At 43.8% G+C, this 25954-nt stretch overlaps 1 protein-coding gene across 4 annotated transcripts in view; it reads left to right on the top strand.

Moving 5' to 3' along the window:
* Positions 1–25954, top strand: part of AIFM1 (apoptosis inducing factor mitochondria associated 1) — a 774257-nt gene that overhangs the window by 329674 nt on the left and 418629 nt on the right. The gene's annotated exons all lie outside the window — the stretch shown is intronic.

Genomic DNA, 25954 nt, shown 5'->3' with positions numbered 1-25954 from the left:
GACTCTCCAAGGTGTCATGCTGTTGCTGCAGCAGGGCAGTTGGATGGTGTCACTGGACATGATGAATGCTTTCTGTACATCTTTTTATGAGAGCCTGTATAAGGAGATTCTGCTGTTGATGGACTTCACTCCTAGTGCAAGATGTTCCTGATCTTCTGTGCCTAGCATGTGTAGCTGTAAGAATAGAGGTGCCCTTCAAGAAAAGGAACATTTTGTATGTCTGTCTTTGGCTGACTGGCTACAATGTCCTCATCAAGGAATGGGGTTGGAAGTTCTAGGGATCTTTTATTTGTAAGAAAGTTCCAGATTAGAGGATTGGTTTTGTAGTGCTGCCTAACCGCTTAAGGGCTCAGTCTTCTGAGCAGTCGCCTTTTCACTGCTTTCATTTTACCTCTGAGGTATTTAATGTTGCTTGGAGTTTTTCCAAATCATAGCCCTACAGATGGAGACCCCCTAATACTTGTATATAACTGGCATTTTCTTACCAAATTAGCAGTTCTATGAAGGAACCCTCCTTGGTGCATTTTGTTGTCCTCTCATTATCCCTCATTGTCTGTAAGGTCTCTTCATCCTTGGGCTTATGTTTAAACTGGTAAATTAACTTGAACTTGAGATTATACATTTTTCTGGTTACTAAATAATAAATATATATGTGTGCTGCAAAAATGCTGGCTCTGTCGATGCAAGGGGGTTTACTGTCAACTATAGAACAAGCAATTTAAGTTGAACTAATGGCTTGGATATTTGGAAAGCCATCTTGGAATTGATGGATGAGCCCGAGTTCTGTGCTTTCATCATAAGTGAGAAAAGAGGGATCCAATGTTGTCTTTTCTGTCTGGATCAACCTGTGGGTTATCAGATCCAGTTTTAATCCGAGACCAGCCAAATCCAAGAGACTTCAGCTCCCCAGGCTCCATCTCCTTTGCCTATAATGCCTAGCCTTAACTGACAGCCCTGAGATCTTATGTACAGCTTTCCAGGATTGCAGCTTGATAGTGAGCTCCATTTGGTTTGTATCCTCTGAATTATTGTACCGGTTATATTTCTATGTTTTTTCTTGTGCACGTTTTTATTTTCAGTATAGTGACTAGTTAGTGTGTTTTTGGTGTGATGTTTCTTACTTTTGTTAGTGTAGGTAGGTTAGGTATTGTGGTAGCATTAGCAGGCTTTCCCCACCACTCTAGTGTTCTTTGTTTTATATTTAGTTAGTCCTGTTTTGGTTGTGTTGCCCATGTCCCTTTCCCCCCTTTTTTGTTTGTAGCAGAGTGTTTTTCATGTTTTTGGTATGGAGAAAGATTTTAAGAGGTGTGATGCTCGTGTCCATAAGCTGCCTTTTGCAAGATGCCCATGACCAGTGCATACTCTTTCTTAGTCCCATGCACCTTGGCAGTCAATGTGCCTTTTGTGACAGCTTCAGCTCTGAGCCATCAGTGAGGGAAGATTGATGATGAAAGGGCTCCTGCCAGCTGGTGAAACGTCTTTGGTCTGTCTTCCAGTAAACATGACAAGGGTGAGCAGTGTCAGAAGGAGGGAACCAAGCACCCCAAATCATCCAAGGGGGGACCATAAACGACTGGTTCGCTTTTTCTGTAGTCTTTCAGATCTGGAGATCTTAAGATTTTCAGCCCTTCCGACTGTTTCAGTGCCGCCATTGAATCTGACTCCTTGGACCCGTCTTCCTATGGCACTTATTGTGGGAAAGCCTAATTTTGCAGGTTTAAGTGTACTTAGCCCTTTATTGTTGTGAGAGACTCCTTTGGGTAGAGTTCTGTTTGCTTTTTCTTCCCTTGACTTCTTCAGACTTCTCCCCAAAGTCCTGTCTATCCCTATTCCGGATCCAAACTTTTCCAGTTTGTGTCCAGTCCTTGGTGCCTTCTATGAACCTACAGCCATCCAAACGAGTTTAAACTAGCCTCTGAAACAGCGAAACCACAAGTCCTTCAGTTACATTAGGAACCTCCATGGCAAAGTCCAAGTTTGTTCCGAATTAGTACTTAATGGTACCACTTACACTGATCCTGTTGACTTAGCCAACCTGCTAGCTGATAGGTTCAGTGCAAACTTCACCCCCCCTATTGCCCCCCAAAGGCTCATCCAGCATCCCCAATACTTGTCCCATACCTCACATCTCTGTAGATCAAGTATTAAAGGCGCTATCCAAGGCAAAGAACACAGCTTCCATGAGACCTGGTAGTATCCCAGGCTGTATTCTGTACCATCTCCAGCAAGAACTAGCTTCACCATTGAGCACCCTGTTTAACCACAGCCTAATTACAGGCTATATTCCAGCAGAGTGGAGAACCGCTATTGTCATCCCCTTGCACAAAGCTGGTGCCACTACTGACCCGGGAAACTATCGCCTCATTAGCTTGACAAGCCTGATCTGTAAAGCCATGGAATGGATTATTATGGATCTCATAAACAAGGACATAGGCGATCTCGAAGCACTTGACCCCACCCAGTTCGGATTAGTCAGGGGCACATCTTGCCTGCTGAACCTAGTTGACTTCTTTGAGACGGTCACCAAGGGCCTGGATGAGGGAACGTCAATACATACAGCTTACCTTGACCTGGCCCAAGGCCTTTGACACAATCCCCCACTTGGGCATCATCGAAAAGCTAGCACAACTTGGTGTTAATCCCTGTCTCGTCAGATGGGTGGCCAACTGGCTGACAGGACCCACAAGGTCAAAACAGGTGCCACCACGTCTGACAGCAGACCTGTCACTAGTGGTGCTCCCCAGGGATCTGTCTTGGGACACCTATTGTTTGGCATCTACTTCTCAGAGGTCCAGGCAAAGACAAAGGGCCTGTGGCTGACCCAAGTTTGCAGATGACTGTAAGTTGGGTGCTGTCATTGACTCCCCAATTGATGTTAACATACTGCAAGAGGATCTCACAGCTACAAATAACTGGTGGCAATGTCATGGCCTTAAGTTAAATGGAAAAAAATGTATTATCATACCATTCAGCAAAAACAAGGCCCGTGCTGATTACCACATCAACGGCAACCCCCTAAGCACTCAACCTGTGGTGAGAAACCTGGGTACTCAGGTTGACAACAATCTCACGTTCGACAGACATGTGGTGGCAGTGGTCAGAAAAGCCTTTTACTTGGTTTATCTCATAAGTAAAGTGATTGCATCCAGAAAAAAGGAGATTATTACCACTCTGTACTCCTCCCTCATTAGACCTATAATGGAGTATAATGCCCCGTTTGGTATGTACCTCTACAAACACCTGCACCAACTGGAAAGGCCACAGAAATACCTCACAAAGAGAATCCATGGCCTCCAACACCGGTCCTATGTGGACAGGCTGAAATCACTGTCACTCTACTCGATATCATACAGATTGCTCAGAGGTGACCTGTGTCTCTCCTGCAAGACCATATCGGACCCTGCCCTAATAGAGATGCTCCATATCCGTAAGTCTAATACCTCACGCATTACCCACTTGATAGGCCTAAATCTAATATACAACATCAACAGAACCTGCTGGAGAGACAGATTTGTCTCCCAGAGGCTGCCCCATCTCTGGAATAGACTTCTCATACATGTCAAACAGAGTACCTTGCTGGCTCTCTTCAAGCGCAACCTTGATGAGTGGATGGGAAGCCACAAATTTGTCCCAGGGGTTCCACCTATGTCCCTCACAGACAGGGATGACAGGTGCTGACTGAGGTTTCTTTTTTGGGGATAATCTCTTGGCTAGGCTTGTAAGGGCCCTAGGGCCATTAGCCTAGTAACGTCCTATGTTCCTATGAAACCTTTCTCAATAGCTTCTTCGACCTGGCAAGTCTGATTGGTGAGGAGTTTGTGACCTGCTGATTTGGAGCAGCTAATGCAGTCTTTCCTGCAAACCCGGATGCAGTTAGGTTTAATTACTTTGGCCTCTGGTCCTAGACCTGAGGTCACATCTCCATCCAATGTGTTTCATCCCTCTGGCCTCATGGCACCTGGGTTTTTGGAGTCTTTGATCTTGCCTCCGTTGGGGTCAGAGCTGATGCCTTGAGCTGTTTCAGCTCCCACCCCTGCCTTGGCCTTCTCAACTGGCTGGTACCCCCTGGATGTATTCATTGATTTGGTTTCTCATAGGGCCTGGAGAAAGCCCAGTATGGTGGAACCGATCTCCAAAAAATCTGACAAAGTTTTGTCCCCCTCAAATGCATTCAAAATTGGTGTATGCATCCCACCACTGATGCTGTTGTGGTGGTGGCAGCCATCAAAAAGGACATCTCATAAGAGACTCCCAATAGGGAGTATAGGGTGTTGGACCAGTTGGGGGAAGCATTCCTATGCATTAGCCACTTTTGTGTTGGTGTTAAATTACCTTGCCTGCTTGACAAGACTTCAGAGGGACATTGTGTCTGAGGTATCATGAATGGCTAAGACACAACAGACACCAGAGTCTCAGAAGACCATGGAGACTCAGTTGTCCACCTTGCAGTTGATTGCTAACATTTCAGTTTGTCTGCTCTCTAATGCAGCTGATGACATGGCCCTGGCTGTGGGCGCTGACACCCCCATGCATCACCATGCTTGGATAAGTCTGTGTAACTTTGTGGACGGATTCAAGGCATCCTTTGTAATGCCCTGTATTATGGCTCCTTACTCTTAGAGCCTGATTAGACACCTTGATCAGGAGCGATCAGGATGGGAAAGTGCTGTCTGTCACTTGAGTGCTTTTTGCTACCCCCCCCCCCCCAACAGACCTATTCTAGGAATCAGAAAGGGGATAAATGCCTCTTTTTTTAAATGCATAGCAGCCTTTTCAAGATGCTCCAGCAGGAGGCTCCCCCTGTTGTGGGGGATAGGTATCTAGAATGGACTACATCCACGAGGCAGAGGCAGTCGCAGAATCAGAGCTTCAGCAGAGCTTTCTCTGGGAAGGCCTTCCATCGCTTCTGAAGGGTTACCCAACTGTTAAACTCTGGTGGCAGTCAGAGGTTATTTGGCTGTGCACCTAGATGTTTGGGAGGTCATAGCCTCAGATGCTTGGTATTGAGTCATATCCAGAGGCTACACAACTCATTTTTATTTCTCCAAAAACAGACTGCAGAATACCTTCTAGATGTGCCACCCTGTCAGTGAAGGTACGCAGCTGTCAAAATCAAACGTCTGTTAGAATGTTGAGTCATCCAGGAGATGCCACCAGACCAAATCTGATCTGGGGTATATTCTAGGTTGTTTTTTGGTCTCAGGAAAAACAAGGACCTGAAGCCAGTCTTGGATTTCAGCAAGTTATGACTTTGTGAAACAGAATAATTTCTGGATGATCAGGGCGCAGTCCATCCTGCCTCTTTGGGGAACAGCAATTGGATGTGCCAGATCGACCTCATGGATGCATACCATTATACAAAGCGAGAGAGGCAGGAGGTTTGAGCACTTCCATCTGTGTCAGTCCTTACCATTTCAGAGTCCTGCCCTTTTCTTTCACCACCACCTCTGTGTTCACAAAGTGCACAGCATTCGTGGCAACCTGACTCGGGCCGCAGTGGTTCCAGGTCTTCCTGTACTTGGGTAATTGGCTTCTCACTACCTCTACAAGTGCATCTCTAGTCAAGGCCAGGTTATTCCTTACTCCATTTGTTCATCTCCTTGGGGATTGCTGCAAACCATTACAAGCTCAGTCTACTTCCAATTCAGAACTTGGAATTTAAAGGCTGTCGTTTGACTACTGTGTCTCAAATTGCCAAACTGTCAGGATTCAGTGCATCCACCATTTGTCTTCAGGCCCTTTCTTTGCTGTCCTGCAGTAAACTTCTGGCTTCCATGGTACTCAGACTTTTAGGTCACATGGCCATAGCCGTTTGCCTAGTCCCTCTGGCAAGGTGCCACATGAGGATTCTGCAGTGGACACTAGTGACGCAGTGGTCCTTCCTGACTCACTCTATGGATTTCCAAGTACTGTTGACACAGATTTGCTGGAATCCGATCCAGTGGTGGTTGGAGTTTCCCCTGGTTTAGCCAGGTGACCATTTGTTCAACCTCCCTCTCAAGCAACAGTCAGGAATGGAATGACACCTCTCTTCTCTGGTGAGGGGGCATTTTGAAGGGAAGATAGTCTGGGGACCTGGTCTGTGCCCAAGGCCAGTCTTCACATGAATTTCATGGATATGAGGGCAGTGATCCTTGCATTGCAAGCCTTTCAGATTTTCCTCCCCAAGAGTGTGGTGTCAGTGCAGATGGAAAGTATGTTTGTCATCTGTTACCTAAACAAACCAGGAGGAGCCTGTTTTATCTGCTTAGTTGAGAAACTATGAGGGTTTGACAATGGGTGATTTTTTTTTCTCAACACTTTCTGGTGACAATGCACAATCCAGGTAAGGCCAACATTTTAGCTGACAGCAGGACCACTCTACTTCCTCATGAGTGGTACCAAAATCCAAATGTTGCTGCTTTGCTTTTTTGGCACTGGGATACCTCGTGTTGCAATCTGTTTGCCTCCCTGTCCAATGCCAAGTGTTATGCCTTATTTCCTCCACAAGGATAGTCACTCAGCAATGCTCTTCCTTAAAATTAACAGGATTGGAAGATATGCATAAAGTTTTTCCAGAGGGTTGCATGTTGCAGAGTGATCATAATCCTTCTTCTCCATTTTGGTCCTGATAGAAGTAGTTCCCCTTTCTTTGGCCTCTTCTAAATTACCTTTCATGGGTTTTGGATCCCATTCTGGATCTGATTTTTCATCCACTGGGCTTGGACCTGCCAGATCTTTGGATGCTCAAGTTAACTACATGGTTTCTTAAGTTTTCTTTATGGCCAGAGATCCCAAACTTTCAGACAGGGTGATTCTGAGAAGAGGACAAGAGGTGAAACGTTCTACTCATAACGTCTACGCTAGTAAGAAGAGACATTTCACCCTTTGGGCTGAATCAGTGTTTAGATCCCTTTTCAGTGACAATAGAGGCTATCCTTGATTTTCTGACTGGCTTATTTCATTGAGGGTTTGTTTTTTCCACTGTTAAGGTACAGTTGGCTGCCATTTCCAGTTTTCATGAGGGTAGAGACAGTACGCCAGTAGTGGCTCTAAAGATTTGGAGCTGAGAAATAGCATTCCTCATTTAACTACAAGTATTTAGTTGCATCTTTAGCTGTAGTGCTGTGCGACTTGCGGTTCTATGCCCAAGTATTGCTGATGTCTGTCTGCATTTCATTTTTCCCACCCGCTCTGCTTCTGTCATGCTTTGAAAATTAGTGGCATTTGAGTTGCCTGTCCCTACTATAAATCTGACTTTAGACATTCCTGCCAGTCTCATCTCATCAGCTCATTCTATTGAGCATTGAGAGAAACCAACTGGGAACCCCCCCCATTGCCTTAAACTTGAATTTTCTTCTGTTTCCTACCTTCCCACTTACCAAAAATGTTGCACTTTATTCAGCTGCTTTTACTGTATTTGTGCTTATTCATACTTTCAGCGTTCTGCACATTTTTTGTTCAGTTGCATTTAATCTACTGCATATGTTACTGCTTGTAAGTAGCCTGATTACATTGCAAGTGTTATTTTAAGCTTCTTGGTTCTGATTTAAACTCTTGGGATGCAGAGTAGTTATCTTATGTTATAAAGGTTTATGGTCTACACTGCTGTAGCAGGAGAGGTAGCTTACACTCTTCTGAGGTAGAAATTGCTGGTTGAAAGTTTATTGCTTTTGTTATTCTCCAAGTGCCTTTGTTGTGGTTTAAGCACCTGGACTCTGAACCAGTTATTTTACGTTTGGAAGGTTTGCAGTGTACAGTGTTGACAGGAGAGGATAGCCTATGTCCTTCTAAGCTGAGAATTGCTGGTGTAAGTCTTTTTGTGTCTTATTTCATAGGTTCATAGGTGTGTACTAGGCTTATGGCCCTGGAGCCTTTACAAGCCTAGCCCATAGAAGTGCCCTGGCATTGTGCCGCCTGATGTTAGTTCCCAGTGCCTCTATCAAGTAGAGCCACTGGAGTGATCCCTGGGGTGAACTTTCTATTTCCCATCCACTCATCAAGATTTCTCTTGAAGAGGGCCAGTGAGGTGCTCTGCTTGACATGTATGAGAAGTCTGTTCCAGAGCATGGGCAGTCTCTGGTTTATGAACCTGTCCCTCCAGCATATTCTGTTGTTTGTGGTAATGAGGTTGAGGTCTCCGGAGCGTGTGGTGTGGAGGGATTGGGATTTCTTTAGATGCAGCATTTCTAACAGAGCTGGGTCAGACATGGCTTTGTAAGTCAAGCAGAGATCGCCTTTTAGTAGATGATATGAGACAGAATAGCTGGAGTTTTTTTGAGTCTTTCCATATAGGACATGTGTTTAAGGCCTAGGATCCTCTTCATGAGGTACTTTTGTGGCCTTTCCAGCTGTTGCATGTGTCTAATGCGGTACATGCCAAATGGGGCATTATACTGAATGACTGGCTTAATGAGGGAAGAGTAGAGAGAGAAGATGACCTCTTTCTTCCTGGATGCAAAACCCTTGGTAATAAGATATGCCACATAGACCGACTTCTGACCACAGTGGCAATGTGGTGGTCGAAGGAGAGGTTGCTGTCAACCTGTGTCCCCAGATCATTTATAATGCCTTCAGTGGGCTCCCATCAATGTGGTAATTAGTGGCAACTGAATTTTTCCCAAAGGGGATGGCGCATTTTTTGTCATTAAACTTAAGGCCATGGTTTCGACACCAGTCATTGGTCTCAGTGAGGCCTTTCTGTAGGATGTCTACATCACTTGGGGAGTTGATAATGGCTCCCAGTTTGCAGTCGTCTGTGAACTTGGTCAGCCAGAATCCTTCTGTGTTGGCCTGGACTTCTGAGAAGTAGATGCCAAACAGGAGAGGACCCAGGACTGATCCCTGTGGGACTCCAGTTGTGACTGGTCAGCAGTCTGATTTGGAGTCTGCTACTTTCACACTGTGGGTTCTGTCTGTGCCAGTCTGCAACCCGTCTAGTGATGTAGGGGTTGATGCTTAGTTTGGTGAGTTTACCAATAATTTCTGAGTGGGGAATGGTATCAAAGACCTTGGCCAGATCGAGGTAGGCTGTATGAACTGCCTTGCCCTCATCCACAGCTCTGGTGACTGTCTCAAAGATGTCAACCAGGTTGAGCAGGCATGATCTACCTTTCACAAAACCAAATTGAGTGCGATTGAGAGTTTGGAGATTCCCTATATCCTTGTTAATTAGATCCATGTTGATGCGCTGCATAGCCTTACATAGCAGACACATCAGGCTAATGGGGTGATAATTCCCAGGGTCTGTAGTCGCTCCCCCTTTATGGAGAGGGATGACTGTAGCAGTGCGCCATTTGGTAGGGACAAAGCCTGAGGTGAGGCTGTGATTGAACAGGGCACACAGATGTGGTGCCAGCTCACTTTGTAGTTCATGCAGAACACATCCAAGGATGTTGTCGGGTCCCATGGAAGCTGTATTCTTGGCCTTGGACAATACAGCTTTAACCTGTGCTGCAGTAATGCTGGGTGCCTGGCATTCCTCCTGTATTGTGATTGGTGTTTTTTTTGGGGGGGGGGGATAAAGTTGGCACTGAATCTGTCAGCCAGTAAGTTGGCAATATCTGCTGGCTCAGTATAGGAGGTACCATTGTGCAGTAACTCAGGGCAAACCTGGGTATTGCCACGGAGATTCTTGATATAACTATAGAAGGCTTTGTGTTTTTTTTGTGTCTGCCGCAATTCTGCCTTCATAGCTGGCTTTAGAGGTTTTGAAGAGGGATATCAACTTTTTGTTGAGGCTAATGGACTTTTTCTAGTCTTGCGACTTCACCTTTTTCTGCAACAGTTTCTTCCTTCTATTGCAGAGTTTATTAATGGCAGGGGACCACAAGATTGGCTTCCTTTTTTTGGAGGAGAGCATCTTGGTTCTGTCTGGTATGGCTAGTTCCATACATTTATGTACAAATTCGTACAGTGCATTGGTGTATGATTCGGCAGTCATGCATCTATTTTCCATTGACATGGGTGCCGTGAAGTTAGCCACCTCTGTTTTTAGGAGCCCAAAGTCAGTTTTGGAGAAGTTTTTCATGGTGGTTACTTTTGCAGGGGGTGTGGGTGAGATGTGGATTTCCATGGTGATTAGTTTGTGGTTGGATCTAACCAGGGAAGAATTGACTATTGGTGTAGAGCAACTGTTGTCCATGTTAGTAATAACCAGGTCAAGGAGATTACTTCCTCTAGTGGGGGTAAGAATGATCTGGTCCAGGGCACTGGAATTGATGAATTCCAGGAAGCGTTGGGCCAGTGTTTTGGTGCATGAGTAGTTTTCACAGTTGATCGAGGGATAGTTGAAGTCACCTTGTATGAGAGTGTTGGGTTGGACCCTAATAGTTTCCAGGGTGCTTAGGAACGTGGAATGAGAGTCTTGGGCATGGTTGGGGACCTATAGCAGGCTACGACCTTTCTTTACAGTTGTTAGTTAGAACTGCCTTGGTGCCACTTTAGAGGGACCCGGCTCATTTTTTGGACCAAGACTGTGTAAAGAAAAGAGGAGTGTGCTGCTTTTGATTGGCCAAAGGTCATTGTTTGTTTTTTATTGAATCTCCTCTATTTAATTGTTGCAGTTGTGCAACGCTTGGCTCATAACCTAAGAGCAAGCTACGAATTACATTACCATATCCACAGTTTCAGCACTTTTTTGCATTATTTTTGTCACAACTGCAATAATTGAGTGTTTCTTTGCGGAATATCTGCACTTTTTTACCCTTTACAGTTTTTATAGGTTCATAGGAAATTACTGGCACAAGAGCATGTACAAGATTAGCCAATAATGCCCAGATTATGTTTTCATTGCCTAGATATGGGATGGTGTATATCAAGGTAGTGGATCTTTGGGTGTTGGAGCCCTAAATCATTTTACAGACTGCCTGTATCCATAAGGGACATGGGCAGTACATCAGGAGTGAATTTACAGATGTTCTTCGTGTTTCACTGTTGCAGTCATTACATTAGGGTAATCTGCTGGCAGGTTGCCCTCAGTCAGCCTGATTAACAAAGTCTTGGGTCCTGCGTCGATTGCTGTCCCTTCTTCCATGATGTCAGGTGGATAAAACATGCAACCAACGCCATTACATCAGTCTTTCTTGCTGTGCGGTTCCCCGAAGCAGAAGCAGTTCGCAAGTGCCGGTCGGCCGACTCCTGAAATTTTTGTTTTTGAGTTTCAGATCCAAAGTCTTCAACTAAAAAGCTAAGTACCCCATTGGGGAAACTTTTTCATGCTCCTTACCAATGTCAGTAAAAGTTAATAACTGCATTACTTGTGGGAAGCAAATACCTCATAAGGATTTTCATTTGTACTGTATTCCTTGCCTAGCCCCTGACCACGATGTACCTTGCTGTCAGTTCTGTGCTTTATTTAATCAACGCACTATCAAATGTCGGTACATTTATGCTTCTAAATACTTGGGCTCTCACTGTAATTATCCACAAAAGTCATCAGTTAGCAATCCGACTACCGGAATACCTAAAAAAATGCAAAGAAAAAGGCAGAGAGTGGCCATTGAGGTCTAAAACTGTCGACGATGCTTCTCCTAAGCCAGTCGCTAGTTCGCTGGTACTCAGTGAGGTGCTTTCGCAACCCCTGATACCCACTACTTCTGATTCGCAGGCCTCTACTGAGACCCATTCAGAGTCTGGTATGCCGTGAGATGCTTCAGTTATGGAACCCGTGGATGTCACTACCTTGGATGGGTTCGGAGCCGCTGTGCAGCCACCGACTTCTGAGGGTGTTTTCAGGCCTACAGATTTGTATATTAAACCGATGCCATCTTCAAAACTAAGGCCAAAATCTCGACCTATGTCTAAAAAAACGACGCCTAGGCCACATGTGCAGGCCCCTATGCCTAAAAAACAAATGATTAAAATTGCTGAAGATTTAATTACTCTGATCAGGGGTAGCCAATCCCCCCCTTCTGAGAGACCTAGGCAAGATATTGACTATGAATCTTTTGAACAGGATTCTATTTCTTCTGACTCTTCCATTGAACAGGAATTGTCTGTTCCTACTTATGAGGACTCTGATGCAGAGGATTCCATTCCTTCTGCATCTCCTCCTGAGGATTTTTCTTTTGAGGAAACTTTACATATCTTAAGGGAACATTTCCACTGGGAAAGTCAAGATTTTTCTGAATCTAAAAAGAGGCTTAGAGATTTTCTTCTTCCTCAGCATAGGCCTTTGGCTATACCTCCTGTTCTAGACATTGTTGATGATGTTTTTTCTGAATCTAGTATGGCTCCTGATTCTCCGCCTCCGGCTGCTTGTAATCAGACAGATACTACAGGGTTCCTGACTCCCACAAATTCCTTTTCAACAATCCTGTTGCGGATCCTGAAACCATTTCTCAGGGCCCCAAGGGCATTAAGGCTTCTACTGCTAAAAATCCTACCCCTTCTGATAGAGATTCCAGGGTGCTGGATAGATGGGATAAGAAGATCTACACTTCTGCAACCTTAGCAATTAGGGCTCTAAACTGTCAATTTCATATGCTAAAATATCAGCAGCATATCATAGGACTGCTTAAACAGAAAATGATGTTGAATTCTGACTGTGTGGAAAATAACGATTTACAGGATCTATTGCATCAGCTGAACAAGTTGGGAAACATAATTTGCAATGTGGTTTTGATTCTTTGGGCCTCTTGCAGGGCTGCTGTAACTGGGTATGTGCTAAAAAGGCATGCTTGGCTCAAAGAGCAAACTCTGGCTGATCATGTTAAAGCAAAATTGTTGAATGCTCCTTTTCAACTGGACTGTCTCTTTGGTAATAAGGCAGAAGAAGTTCTAAAAAAGATGGAAGATAAAGCTAAATCTATGCAAACTGTAAAAGATGTCTTACAAGTGCAACCTCCAAGATTTAGTAGGCACTGGCCTACTAAGAACTGGTCCTTTCCAGTTCCTTCGAGAGCCACTCAAGTCAACCCCAGGCATTCAAAAGGCACTAGGTTTCAGTCCCAAGGGACTTTCAGAACAAAGCAATGGGGTGCCTCCTCCTCCAAATCTGGAAACAACAAGACACCTCAGTATGGTAAGCAGTCTCAATGACTTCCCTCTACACTTACCAAGCACTTAACTTTTGGCCGCCCCTTTGGGGGGCAAACTGACTCTTCTTGCAAAAAAACTGGCAACTTATAACCCAGGACAAATGGGTTTTAAATATAGTATCCCAGGGATACGGATTTCATTTCCACATGTTGCCAACTTTCCAAACGGATGGCTAGACCTGCCCCCTAATCAGTGGGCAGAGGCCCAGAAACAAGTACTTTCCCTCATGGGCATGGGGGCTATTCAGCTAGTACCAGAAGAGGAAAAGGGACAAGGTTTTTATTCAAGACTTTTCCTGGTACCCAGAAAAGACGAATCATGGCGTCCAATTCTGGACTTATCTACTCTAAACACCTTTCTGGACATTCTAAAATTCAAGATGTTGACTCTTCACTAGTTACTTCCTGTGCTAGGCAAAGATACCTGTTTGGCAACTGTAGATTTAAAAGACTTATCTACATATCCCAATCAGGGAATCTTGCAGAAGATACCTCCGCTTCAAAGGAGGCTACTTGCATTACCAGTTCTCTGCACTGCCCTTTGGCTTTTCTACTGCGCCCAGGGTCTTTACAAAGTGCCTGGCTCCAGTAATTGCATTTAGCAGGCAAAGAAATATTCAAATATATCCATACCTGGATGATTGTCTAATTCAGGTAGAAAACAAGGACATTCTTCTAAAACATCTGGCGTTTGTAAAAAAGGGTACTAACTTGTCTAGGGTACACTATAAACGAAAATAAATCACAACTGGTACCCTCTCAAAAAATTACATTCCTGGGTGCAAGCTTGAATGCAACAGCCCAGATGACTTTCCTTATGCCAGAAAAGCAAATTCATTTGTTGACTTACTTCAAACAGGTGGCCACAAAAACACTGCTTTCTGCAAGGCATGTACTGCAAGCCTTGGGGTTCATGGCCTCCTGCAGTCTTCTAATTCCATATGCAAGACTGCATATGAGGAAATGTCAGTGGTATTTAAAAAGTCTGTGGAGTCAGCATTGTCACAGCCTGGAAACAATGATTCTTATCATACCTTGTCTGCACCTAGAGTTCCTATGGTGGGCAGAGGCCTGCCACCAGAACAAGGGACTGCCATTCACACCACCCCCTGCCGACCAAACCCTAACTACAGATGCATCAGACTATGCATGGGGTGCTCATCTGGCAGGGAAGTGCATTCAGGGAAAATGGAACCCAAATCAAATGCACCTTCATATAAATCAAAAAGAAATGCTAGCTGTACAGAATGCACTGACAGCCTTCAAGGACTACCTTCATCCAGGACAATTACTGATAAAGACAGACAACACCATGGTTATGTGGTACATAAACAAATGGGGGGTACACACTCCTAGCCCCTATGCAGACTAGCCATGGCATTGTGGAACATGGCCTTGAGCCATCAAGTACAACTACAAGCTCAATTCCTGCCAGGAAAGCTGAATACTCTGGCAGACGAACTAAGCAGAAATCTCATGGACCCACACAAATGGAAACTGGAGCCACGAATTTTCAACATGTTGACACACAAATGGGGGAGCCCAGGCATAGATCTTTTTGCCTCACCCCAGAACTATCAGTTGGACAAATTTTGCACAAGAACTCATCACAAAAAAGCCTGGAAAGTGGATGCTCTGTCCTTCAGCTGGAAAAACCTGTCAGTTTATGCCTTTCCTCCTCTGCCTGTGCTCTCCAAAGTTCTACTAAAATTCAAACAGGACAAACCAAAAATGATTTTGATTGCTCCAGACTGGCCTCGCCAACACTGGTACCCTCTCCTGCGCAGTGTGTCGCACCTCCCACCATGGCACCTGCCTCGAACACCTTACTTACTGTCTCAGCAGAACAACCAAATTCTGCACATTCAGCTCCAAAGTTTGAATCTTGCAGCGTGGCTAATCACCTAAATTCACCCTTAGCATCCCTCAGCAAACCTGTGATGGATGTAATTTTGAAGGCGCGAAGACCTAGTACTAGAAAATCTTATGCTGACAAATGGAAAAGATTCTATGCTTGGAATCATTCTCAAGGGATAAGCACAGCAGTGCCCAGCATTCCTCAGATTTTGCAATACTTAACTGAGATGCTTCACAAGGGCCTGTCATTTTCTTCCATAAAAATCCATGCCTCAGCCATTTCAGCTCATTACAACACAGAACCTCCCCTCTGCTCTCATCCTCTGCTAAAGCAGTATCTCAGAGGGGCCAAAAATGTAAGACCACCCAGGAGAGCTCCAACCCCTGCCTGGGACCTTAATTTTGTATTGGAGAAACTCACTCTCCCTCCTTTTGAACCAGCTGCTACTGCAGAATTCAAATTTCTGTCCTGGAAAACCGCTTTCCTTTTAGCAGTCACTTCAGCTAGAAGGATTTCTGAATTACAGCCTCTTATGGCAGTGGAGCCTTTCATCTTTTTTCATGCGGACAGGGTATCTCTCAGGACCAATCCATCCTTCATGCCTAAGGTGGTTTCCATTGTGGCTCTTAATCAGGCCATTCATTTGCCAACTTTCTTTCCCCATCCACAGAACAAGGGGGAGCAGATTCTGCATTTGTTGGATGTTCTCAGACAACTTAGATTTTACTTAGGACTAAATCTCAAAGAAAATCTGATCAACTGCATTTGCTGCAGGGGCAGAGGGAAAGGCTATTTCAAAGCAAACCATTTCCAAATGGATAAGCCATTGCATTCGTTTCTGCTGTAACCACCATGGAAAAACTATCCCCAAGGGGATCAGATCCCATTCCACCAGGGCTGCATCTACTTCAACAGCCTTTCTCAGAGGTGTTCCTGCCAGGGACATTCTAGAAGCTGCTACCTGGAGCTCAGTTCATACTTTCACCAAACATTACCATTTACCACTTTTCTCTAAATCCAGAGCTGGCTTTGCCACTGCTGTCCTGCAGGGCCTTATAGCTGGTCCTAATGCTGTATAATTTCCTCCTCCCAACCATAGCTTTGGGAATCTACCCAAATGTAATGACTGCAGAAGTGAAATACGAAGAACATAGTACAGTTGTGTACACTTACCATAAATGTAGATGTTCGAGTGTATTCACTGTTGCAGTCCTGGTTACCCTCCCTCCAGCCCCCTATTTTTCTCTGGCTATACCTCTACTTTCCTTTACTATGCATAAAAGCCCTTTTGGTGTATTTGCTTTTGGTTGGAGGTATATATGTATGTGTATATATATATATATATATATATATATATATATATATATATATATATATATATATATATATATTGTTTGTGTTTTTAATTTTATTTGCTCCCCATTTTGGGGACACCTGACATCTGGGACAAGAAAAACTGATGTAATGGCGTCGGCTGCATGTTTTATACCCCTGATGACTTGACGTCATGGAAGAAGGGAAGCAACCGACGCAGGACCCAAGACTTTGTTAATCAGGCTGACTGAGGGCAACCTGCCAGCAGATTACCCTAATGTAATGACTGCAACAGTGAATACACTCGAACATCTACATTTATGGTAAGTGTACACAACTGTACTTACCCCATCCATTTATCCAAATTCTTTTTGAAGAGCGTGAGGGATGGGCTCTGTTTTACGAAGATGAGAAGTTTATTCCGTAGATGAGATAGTCTTTGTGATATAAATCTGTCTCTCCAGCAAGTTCTGTTAGTCACAAATAATGTTCAGGTCCTTGTAATGTGTAAGCCCTGTGCAATTTTTTTTTTTTTTTGGAATATGTAACATTTTCATCAGGGTTGGAACAGAGAATGCCTTGTAGATCAGGCATAATTCACTTCTCAGTAAACTATATGAGATGGAGTAAAGGGACAAGGCCTTTAATCTGTCTGCATAATACATATGTTGTGTGCTTTGTATTTTTCAGTTAGAAACCTCTGAGGCTGCTTTAGCTGATGTAAGTGCCTTGTAGCTACATGCAAAATGGAGAATTGTACTCAATTGCAGTATATATAAAAAGTTACACACCCCTGTTAAAATGCGAGGTTTTTGTGATGTAAAAAAAATGAGACCACAATAAATCATTTCAGAACTTTTCCCGCCTTTAATGTGACCTGTAACCTGTGCAATTCAGTTAAAAAACAAACAGATCTGTTAAGGGAAAAATATAAAAAAACGTACAATAAGCTGGTTGCCTAAGTGTGCGCACTCTTAAACTAATACTTTTGTTGAAGCACCTTTTGATTTAATTTCAGCATTCAGTCTTCTTGGGTACACACCTGCCATCAGTTAAAGAGACTTTGATTATCCCCAAATAAAGTTCAGCTGTCCTAGTAAGATTTTCCTGACATTTACTCAGTTGCCTGCTACAGCAAAAGACAAGGTTCGCAGAGAGCTTACAAAACATCAAAGGGATCTCATTGTTGAAAGTTAACAGTCAGGAGAAGGGTACAAAAAAATTTCCACAGCATTGGATATAGCATGGAACACAGTGAAGACAGGCATCAAAAAGTGAATAAATATGGGACAACAGTGACTTTGCAAAGAACTGGACATCCCTCAAAATGGATGAAAAGACAAGACAAAAACTCTTCAGGGAGGCTGCCAAGAGAAATACAGCAACACTAAAGGAGCTGCAGGAATTTCTGGCAAGTACTGGTTGTGTACTACATGTGACAGCAATCTCCCGTATTTCCAGATGTCTGGACCATGGGGTAGGGTTGCAAGACGGAAGCCTTTTCTTACACAGAAAAACATCCAGGCCCGGATAAAATTTGCAAAACAATACATCAAGTCTCCCAAAAGCATGTGGGAAAATGTGTTATGGTCTGATGAGACCAAGGCTTAACTTTTTGGCCACAATTCCAAAAGATACGTTTGGCACAAAAACAACACTTCAGATCACCAAAATAACACCCCCATGGTGAAGCATGGTGGTGGCAGTATCATGCTTTGGGGTTGCTTTTCTTCAGCTGGAAGTGGAGCTTTAGTCAAGGTGGAGGGAATCATGAACAGTTCCAAATACCAGTCACTTTTAGCCCAAAATCTTCAGCTGAAGATGAAAAGGAGTTTCACCTTTCAGCATGACAATGACTCTAAGCATACATCCAAATCAACAAAAGATTGGCTTCACCAGAAGAAAATTAACGTTTTGGAATGGCCCAGCCAGAGCCCAGACCTAAGTCTAATAGAAAATCTGTGGGGTGACTTAGAGGGCTGTGCACAAAAGATACCCTTGCAAATCTGACAGATTTGGAGTACTTTTGCAAGGAAGATTGGGCAAATATTGCCAAGTCAAGATGTGCCATGCTGATAGACTCCTACCCAAGAAGACTGAATGCTGTAATTAAATCAAAAAGGTGCTTCAACAACATATTAGTTTAATGGTGTGCACACCTACGCAACCAGCTTATTGTACGTTTTTTTATTTTTTATTTTTTTTCCCTTAACAGATTTGTTTGATTTTTAATTGAATTGTACAAGTTAGAGGTCACATTAAAGGTGGGAAAAGTTTTGAAATGATTTATTGTGGTCTCACTTTTTATTTCACAAAAACCTGGCATTTTAACAGGGGTGTGTATATACATTTTATGCCCACTGTATGGGCCTGATGAGGGCAGAGTACAATGGCACTGTGACTTCCTTTTACCTTGATGCCATGCCTTTACTTATAAGTTGAGACACACAGAAGGATTTCCTCACTACCGTACCTACCTAGTGGTAAAAGTTTAGGTTACTGTTTATCTGTGTTCCTAGGTGCCTCCCCCACTGGGTCTACGTTTAGTGGTGTGCTGTCAATATTATATTTTGCAGGGATGTCTAATTTACCCAAGGGTATAATTATGCATTTTTTTTATTATATAGTCTTAGACCATGGTTTTGGCAGAAGTCATTTATCATTTTTAGGCCTGTGTGTAGGATGTCAACATAGTTTGGGGATTCACTGATTGCTCCCAGCTTACAGTTGTTGTAGAACTTGGTGAGCCAGTGACCCCCTGCTTTGGCCTTCACTTCAGAGAAGTGTATACTAGACAGAAATTGTTGCTCTACTGCTGTTAGCACAGCTGTGCCAAGCACTGATCTGTATAGATGCCAATATCTTGCAGTGTAATTGCCCTTTGTAATCTGTGTACGTTTCCCTTAAAATACCCTTATTGTCTTGACACTTTTTTTTTTTTTTTTTTTTAAATGCTAGTACTGTGGTGGTGGTGGTGCTGCAGTAGCGTTGTCGCCTCACAGTAAGACGTTGTCCTGTTCGATTCTCAGCTAGAGCGTCTTCTGTGTGGAGACATGCATGAATGGGCGTACCTACGTTGAAGGTTGTGCGTCAGGGCCGGCAGCTCGGCACGTAAAAATCTGCTGCCAATCATTAGTGGACCGGAGTTCCTCTGTGGCGACCCCTAACCGGGAAAAGCCGAAAGACACAACAACTAGAGCATCTAGTTTGTGCATAGCTGTGTGTTGCTCATCAAGTTCCTTGTGTTGTTCACCCATTCAGTATTTAAATTTCCCTCACTCTTCAGTAGTAGATCAGTAGCCATGGATATCCACTTCCTTACTCTCTCTCTGTAGTCAGTCTGGTCGAGGTGGGTATTTTGAGGCCTTGTAGCAATTGCCTCATGTACATTGACAACCCACTTATTTTTAATAAAACAGATAAATTACACAAGAGGTTTAAATATACTTCAATTTTGGAGGCAAAACTCTCTCATACAACTAAAACTAATCCTATAGAGGTTGTCAGTGACACTTGCACCACACCTACTGCACAGGGTAAAGACCCTACACATCAAACTACTTATGCCGAGGCACTTGGAGTTAACTTTCCCAAAACATTAAGACCTCCTGCACAGCACAGTCAGAAAACACAGGGTCCTCAGCTGTTGTATGAACACTCTGTTAAAAACGCCACCAGTGCCTCTACTGCTAAGCCTTAAGGCTAACCAGCACACAAGCAAATTTCTTGGTCATTGGTGATTCTGTAGTGAGGCACACTGATGCTCCCTTCACCAGACTGAGTAAAGAGAGGGTCATGGTTAGCTGCCTTTCTGGGGCTAGGATCCGTCAAGTTACACAGGCACTCAGGTCATTGATCCACAGGTACCAGTATGACTCTGTTGTAGTCCATGTGGGTGTTAGTGACGCGAGACGTACTTCCCTTGACTGTATGATTGAACTCACTGATTGTGTCTCAGGCAGGTATGAGCCTAGCACTGAGTAGCATACTACTTTCTCCAAGGATGATGCAACGTTACCAACAGAAAATGATTGATCTTAATAATTGCGTCATTTCAAGGGGGGTACAATATTTGATGGCCTGGGAGGACATGGTTGACAGACCACGCTGTTTTGCCAGGGATGGTCTGTACGTATCCCCTCTAGGCTTTTGGATATTGGCAAAGACCACTTCCACCCCCATAGTGCCTTTTTCAGGCAGTACCAAACTGATAAACCTCCTGGCTTAACTGAACCTACAAAGTAATATTTGAAGGTTGTATTGTTGACATTTTGAAGTCTTAACAAGAAACTCAACTCCCTGCAAGCTTTCCTATCCCTGGAGAGTATAGACATCTATGTATTATACGGACATGATTTAAAGTCACTGAGAGTACCCTGACAATGCAAGGTTATAATTCCTTTCATGCTTTAGACCAGCTCCTGCACAGGAGGGAACAACAAAACATCAAAACTAGTTAGAGTGTATGACCCACTGAAATTCATACATGTGCAACTCGCCATGAAGAAGATCTTATTCCATGTCAATGCAACCTATAGGTCCCCCTCCATGTCCCAGGAAACCCAGACTATTTATCTCAATGTACTTGAGTCCCTCACTGTTGAACTCAGTGTGATCCTCATGGGGGATCTGAACTACCTCTTTATAGATTGGGAATCCTACACCACTTCTAATACACAAGTTCAGCAATTTCTAAACTTCATTAATACCAACGTCCTGGAACAGTTGGTCCATCTTCCTACGAGGGTTACAAACATGGCTGACCTTGTACTCACAAACATGGGGGGACGGAAGCTGCTCACCCAATGTAATGTCTTCACTTGTCAGATTTGATCGTAAGGCAGCATTGCCATGGGGGGGGGGGGTGAAGCTGCTCACCCAATGTGATGTCTTCACTTGTCAGATCTGATCATAAGGCAGCATTGCCATGGGGAGGGGGTGAAGCTGCTCACCCAATGTGATGTCTTCACTTGTCAGATCTGATCATAAGGCAGCATTGCCATGGGAGGGGGGGTGAAGCTGCTCACCCAATATGATGTCTTCACTTGTCAGATCTGTTCATAAGGCAGCATTGCTTTAAATGTAAATTAAATCCGGAGACCCAGCAAAACCAAAAACCTTTAGGAGCTATTCCTTTCCAATGCTAACCTCTCTCTGCTAAGCAACAACTTGGCTAAATTCCAAGAGTTCCCAAACACACTAAGCACTACAGCATATGCTGAGCTATTTACAAACTCCCTCTGCAGCCGTATTGATAGCTTTATAGACTGAGCTGTGCCCGCTTGTATTAACAGTAAAAGCAACTCAAAAGGCAAGCCACCCCCTTGGAATCATAATATCAATCAATTATTCAACAAAAGAAAAACTACCTTTGCCAAACATAAGAAGAACTAAGCCCAGAATACTATAAAAAAAAAAAAATCCTCGACCAAGCTCAACAGTCAGCTTAGAGAGTTAATTAGTGCTTCTGAGGATAACAGGCAAAAGACAACCACAAAGCTTTCTACATCTATGTCTGTAACTTCAAGGGAAATGTGCAGCAATGCGTAGAAGTTGTAGTAAATGGCGTCACCCACACTGAATCCGGAGGCCATTGCCAGCTTTTGGCTGACCGTTTCAGCTCAAATTTCTCCCCTTACTCCCACTGATAGGCCAAATGAAATGCCACATACCACAATCCCCCAGCCGTCACTAGAGATCAGGTCTTCTGTGCACTTCCCAAGAGCCAGAAACACTGCATCCATAGGCCCCAGTAACATCTTAGGATGATTACTAAATAACATGAAACATGACCTCTCTGGTCACTTGAATGGCTTTTCAACTGGAGCCTACAGTTAAGGTTGAAGAGTAAAAGGTCTCTACAGTCATTCCTTTGCACAAAGAAGGTGGAACAACTGATGGGGTATTTATAGGTCCATAAGTCTTACCAACCTCATATGTAAAGCCATGGAAAAATCATCATGAGCATGATAAATGAGGACGCAGGTTACCTGGAAACACTGGGACCCATCACAGTTCACCTTTATTAAAGGAAGGTCTTGTCTATTAAATCTGATGGACTTCTTTGAGAGGGTCAACAAAATAATGGATAAGGGTAAGATTGTAAACACAGCTTATCTCAACCTGGCCAAGACCTGTGATATAATACCCCACTCGGGCATTATAGACAAGCTCACTAAATTAGTATAAACCCTTTTATTACCTGCTGGATGGCCAACTGGTTCTCTGATAGGAACCCAGAGGTCAAAATAGGTTAGGCTACCTCCACCAAGAGGTCAGTCACTACTGGAGTCCCACAGGGCTTAATACTGGACACACTCTTTTTTGGTATTTATTTCACCGAAGTGGAAGCAAAAGCTGAAGGTTTGTGGCTGACTAAGTTTGCAGATGATTGCAGGCTGGGTTTTATCATCAATAAGACCTATATCTGACTAACAAATGGTGCCAAGCCATGGACTTAAACTCGCTGCTAGGAAATACATAATTGTATCCTTTGGGAAGTCAACCATCCCCATTAATTACCATGTTGATAATATGCCTTTAAGAGTTGACGCAGTGGTCAGGGATCTGGGTACTAATGTCGACAGTAGTCTTACCTTTGACCACCACGTGGCCACAGTGGCAAGGAAATCCTTTTATATTGCACAACTTGTAAGTAAATGCATGGCATCCAGGTCCAAAAAGTCATTATCTCACTGTACTCTGTCCTTATCAGACCAATCATAAAGTACAATGCTCCCTTCAATATGTACCTGAGTAGGCATATGCAGCAACTAGAGCAACCTCAGAGGTTCCTAACAAAAATACAAGACATAACAAACCTGCTTTACGTAGAGTACCTTAATGCCCTTTCCCTCTTATCAGTCTCCTATAGATTACTGAGGGGTGATATGTGCGTGGCTTAAAAGGCACCTGTAAACCCCACAATTATTTATCTCCTGCATATTTTGCAAATCAAACAGTAGTAGAAACACAAGGTCTCGGAACCTGAATTTTGTCTTTGGCTTAAACAGAACATGCTGGAGAGGCAGATATTGGTCCTAGAGACTGCCTTTCCTATGGAACAGGCTTCTCATCCATGTGAAGCTGAGTTAGTCTATTACCCATTTTAAGTGTATCCTAGACCAGTGGATGGGGAATAGGAAATTTACACTGGACCTAGCACCCATGTCCCTTATGGACAGAAGTAGCTTATAAATGTCTGGGACTCAATGTCCTGTTTGAATACAGGACGTCAGTATTCTTTTGGGAAACTTGGCTCCCCAGGGTATTAGCTAAGTAGCAATCTATGAACCTAGGGCATTCCTTAAAGCAGTGTTTTTATCCTGCCTCTGTTCGGGACCCATTTCTTACATGGGATCTACCACTTTGAACCTTTAGAACTTCAGGCCTTATGATGTGTACCCTCTTACCTGATTTTTCACGAAGACAGGGTGTTCCTCTGAACGGAGCCTTTCTTTTTGTTTAAAGTTACCACAGAGAGCAGTTTGAATCTGGCCATCCAACTGCCAGTGTTCTTCCCTGAGCTTCCAAATAAAGGAGTATACTTGTTGTATTGTCTCTGTTCAGACAGTTGAGATTCTTCTTGGCTAGGACCAAGCCCTTCAGAAAGTCCAACCAGTTGTTTGTTTATTTCTCTAAAGCCTGCTTAAGAAAACCAGTATTCAAGTCTACTGTAAGTGGTTATCTGCATACATTTCTTTTGTTTACACTATGAAAGGAAAGACGTTGCCTTGCAAACCGAAGGGTCATCCTACTAGAACCATGTCTTCTCTATCCACAGCCTTTTTATCGAGGGCAGCTATGGATGACATTTGTGCTACTGTTACTTGGGTGGGACCTCATACCTTTGTGTGTCATTACAAATTGGATATTCAGTTAAGGTCTAGGGCTTCTTTTGGTTCTACCATATAAGGAATGTGTTCTCATAGGGCCACCCTAGGGTATAACATGACTGGGGAGTCTGTCCCATAGGTTGAACCTGGGCAGAAAGGTCAACATCTGATACAAAAGATGTTCATTGTGTTTCACTGTTGCAGTCATTACAATTGGGTTATCCTGCTGGCAGGCTGCCCACAGTCGGCCTGAATTCCAAAGTCTGGGTCCGGTGTCGGTTGCTGTCGCCTCCTCCCTGACGTCAGTGCGCCAGGGCTATAAAAGATGCAGCCGACGCCATTTTCTTCAGTCTTTCTTGCCGCGTGGTGCCCGAAGCAAAAGTGCCGGTCGGCAGACTCCTGAGATTTTCGTGTTCGAATTTCAGATCCGAAGTCTTCATTAAAAGTTGGGGAAACTTTTTTCTTGCTCCAGACCGATGTCAGAAAAAGTTAATAATTGTATTTCTTGTGGGAAGTAAATACCTCATAAGGACTTCCATTCTTACTGTATTCATTGCCTAGGCCCTGATCACGATGTTGCTAATTGTCAGTTTTTTGCTAAATTTAACCAACGCACTATTAAGCGTCAGTACGATTTTGCATTTCACTATTTTGGCAGAAGATTTAATTACACAATGTTGTCAGATAGCCATCCAACTACCACAATTCAAAAGAAACGCAAAGAAAAAGACAGGCATCCAAGGTCCAAAACTGACGAATAGGCTTCTTCTAAGCCAGTCGCTGGTTCGCCAGTTCTCAATGAGGCACTTTCGCAGCCCCTGACACACGCTACTTTAGAGCCGCAGGCCGCTTCCGACTCCCATGTGGAGCCGACTAGGCCACTGGAAACTCAATGTATTGGAACCTCGGAAACTATTCCCCCCGATGGGTCCGGAGCCGCTGAGCAGGCATCGGCTTCTGAGGGTGTTTTCAGGCCTACACAGTTATATGTTAAAACGACTTCAGCTTCAAAGGCAAAGAACAAAGCACCTCTAAAGACAAAGAAACAAGTACAACAGCCCCATGGACAGGCCTCCATGCCTAAAAAACAGATGCTCAAAATGGCCGAAGACCTAATTACTTTGATCAGGGGTTCCCATCCCCATCCTGATAAGAGGCCTAGGCAAGAGACAGAATATGAATCTTCAGATCAGGTTTCCATTTCTTCTGATTCCTCTTCTGATCAGGAATACTCTCTTCCTCCCTTTGAGGATTCTGATGCTGAAGAATCTATCCCTTCAGCCTCTCCTCCTGAGGATTATTCTTTTGGGGAAACTCTGCATACTATGAGGGAGCATTTCCACTGGGAGTGCCAAGATTATTCAGAATCTAAGAAAAGGCTCAGAGACTTCCTTTTACTACCTCAGCACAGGCCCCTTGCTATTCCACCTGTGTTAGACATTGTAGATGATGTATTTTCAGAGTCCAGTCTGACTCCTGACTCTTTACCTCCAGCTCCTGTTAAGCCAGACAGATACTACAGGGTTCCTGATTCACATAAATGTCTTTTTAAGAACCCTGCTGCTGACCCAGAAACTATCTCTTAGGGTCCCAAAGGGGTCAAGGCTTCCACTGCAAAACTCCCTACCCCCTCTGACAGGGATTCTAGGGCACTGGACAGATGGGGAAAAAAAGATATACACTTCTGCTACCTTGGCTATAAGGGCTATAAATTGTCAGTTTCATATGCTTAAATATCAGCAATATATTATGTCACTGCTTAAACAGAAAATGTTGATAAATTCTGAATGTGCAGAAAACAAAGAAATGCAGGATTTATTGCATGCAGCTGAACAAGTGGGAAAGCATACTTTGCAATGTGGTTTTGATTCTCTGGAGGCCTCCTACAGGGCCGCTGTTACGGGTTCTGTCATTAGGAGGCATGCTTG

Source organism: Protopterus annectens, chromosome 15.part0 (assembly GCF_019279795.1).
Source record: "Protopterus annectens isolate FY-2018-M chromosome 15.part0, PAN1.0, whole genome shotgun sequence".
Taxonomy (NCBI): domain Eukaryota; kingdom Metazoa; phylum Chordata; order Ceratodontiformes; family Protopteridae; genus Protopterus; species Protopterus annectens.
The sequence above is the reverse complement of the archived record's forward strand: the minus strand, read 5'-3'. Positions and strand labels throughout refer to the sequence as shown.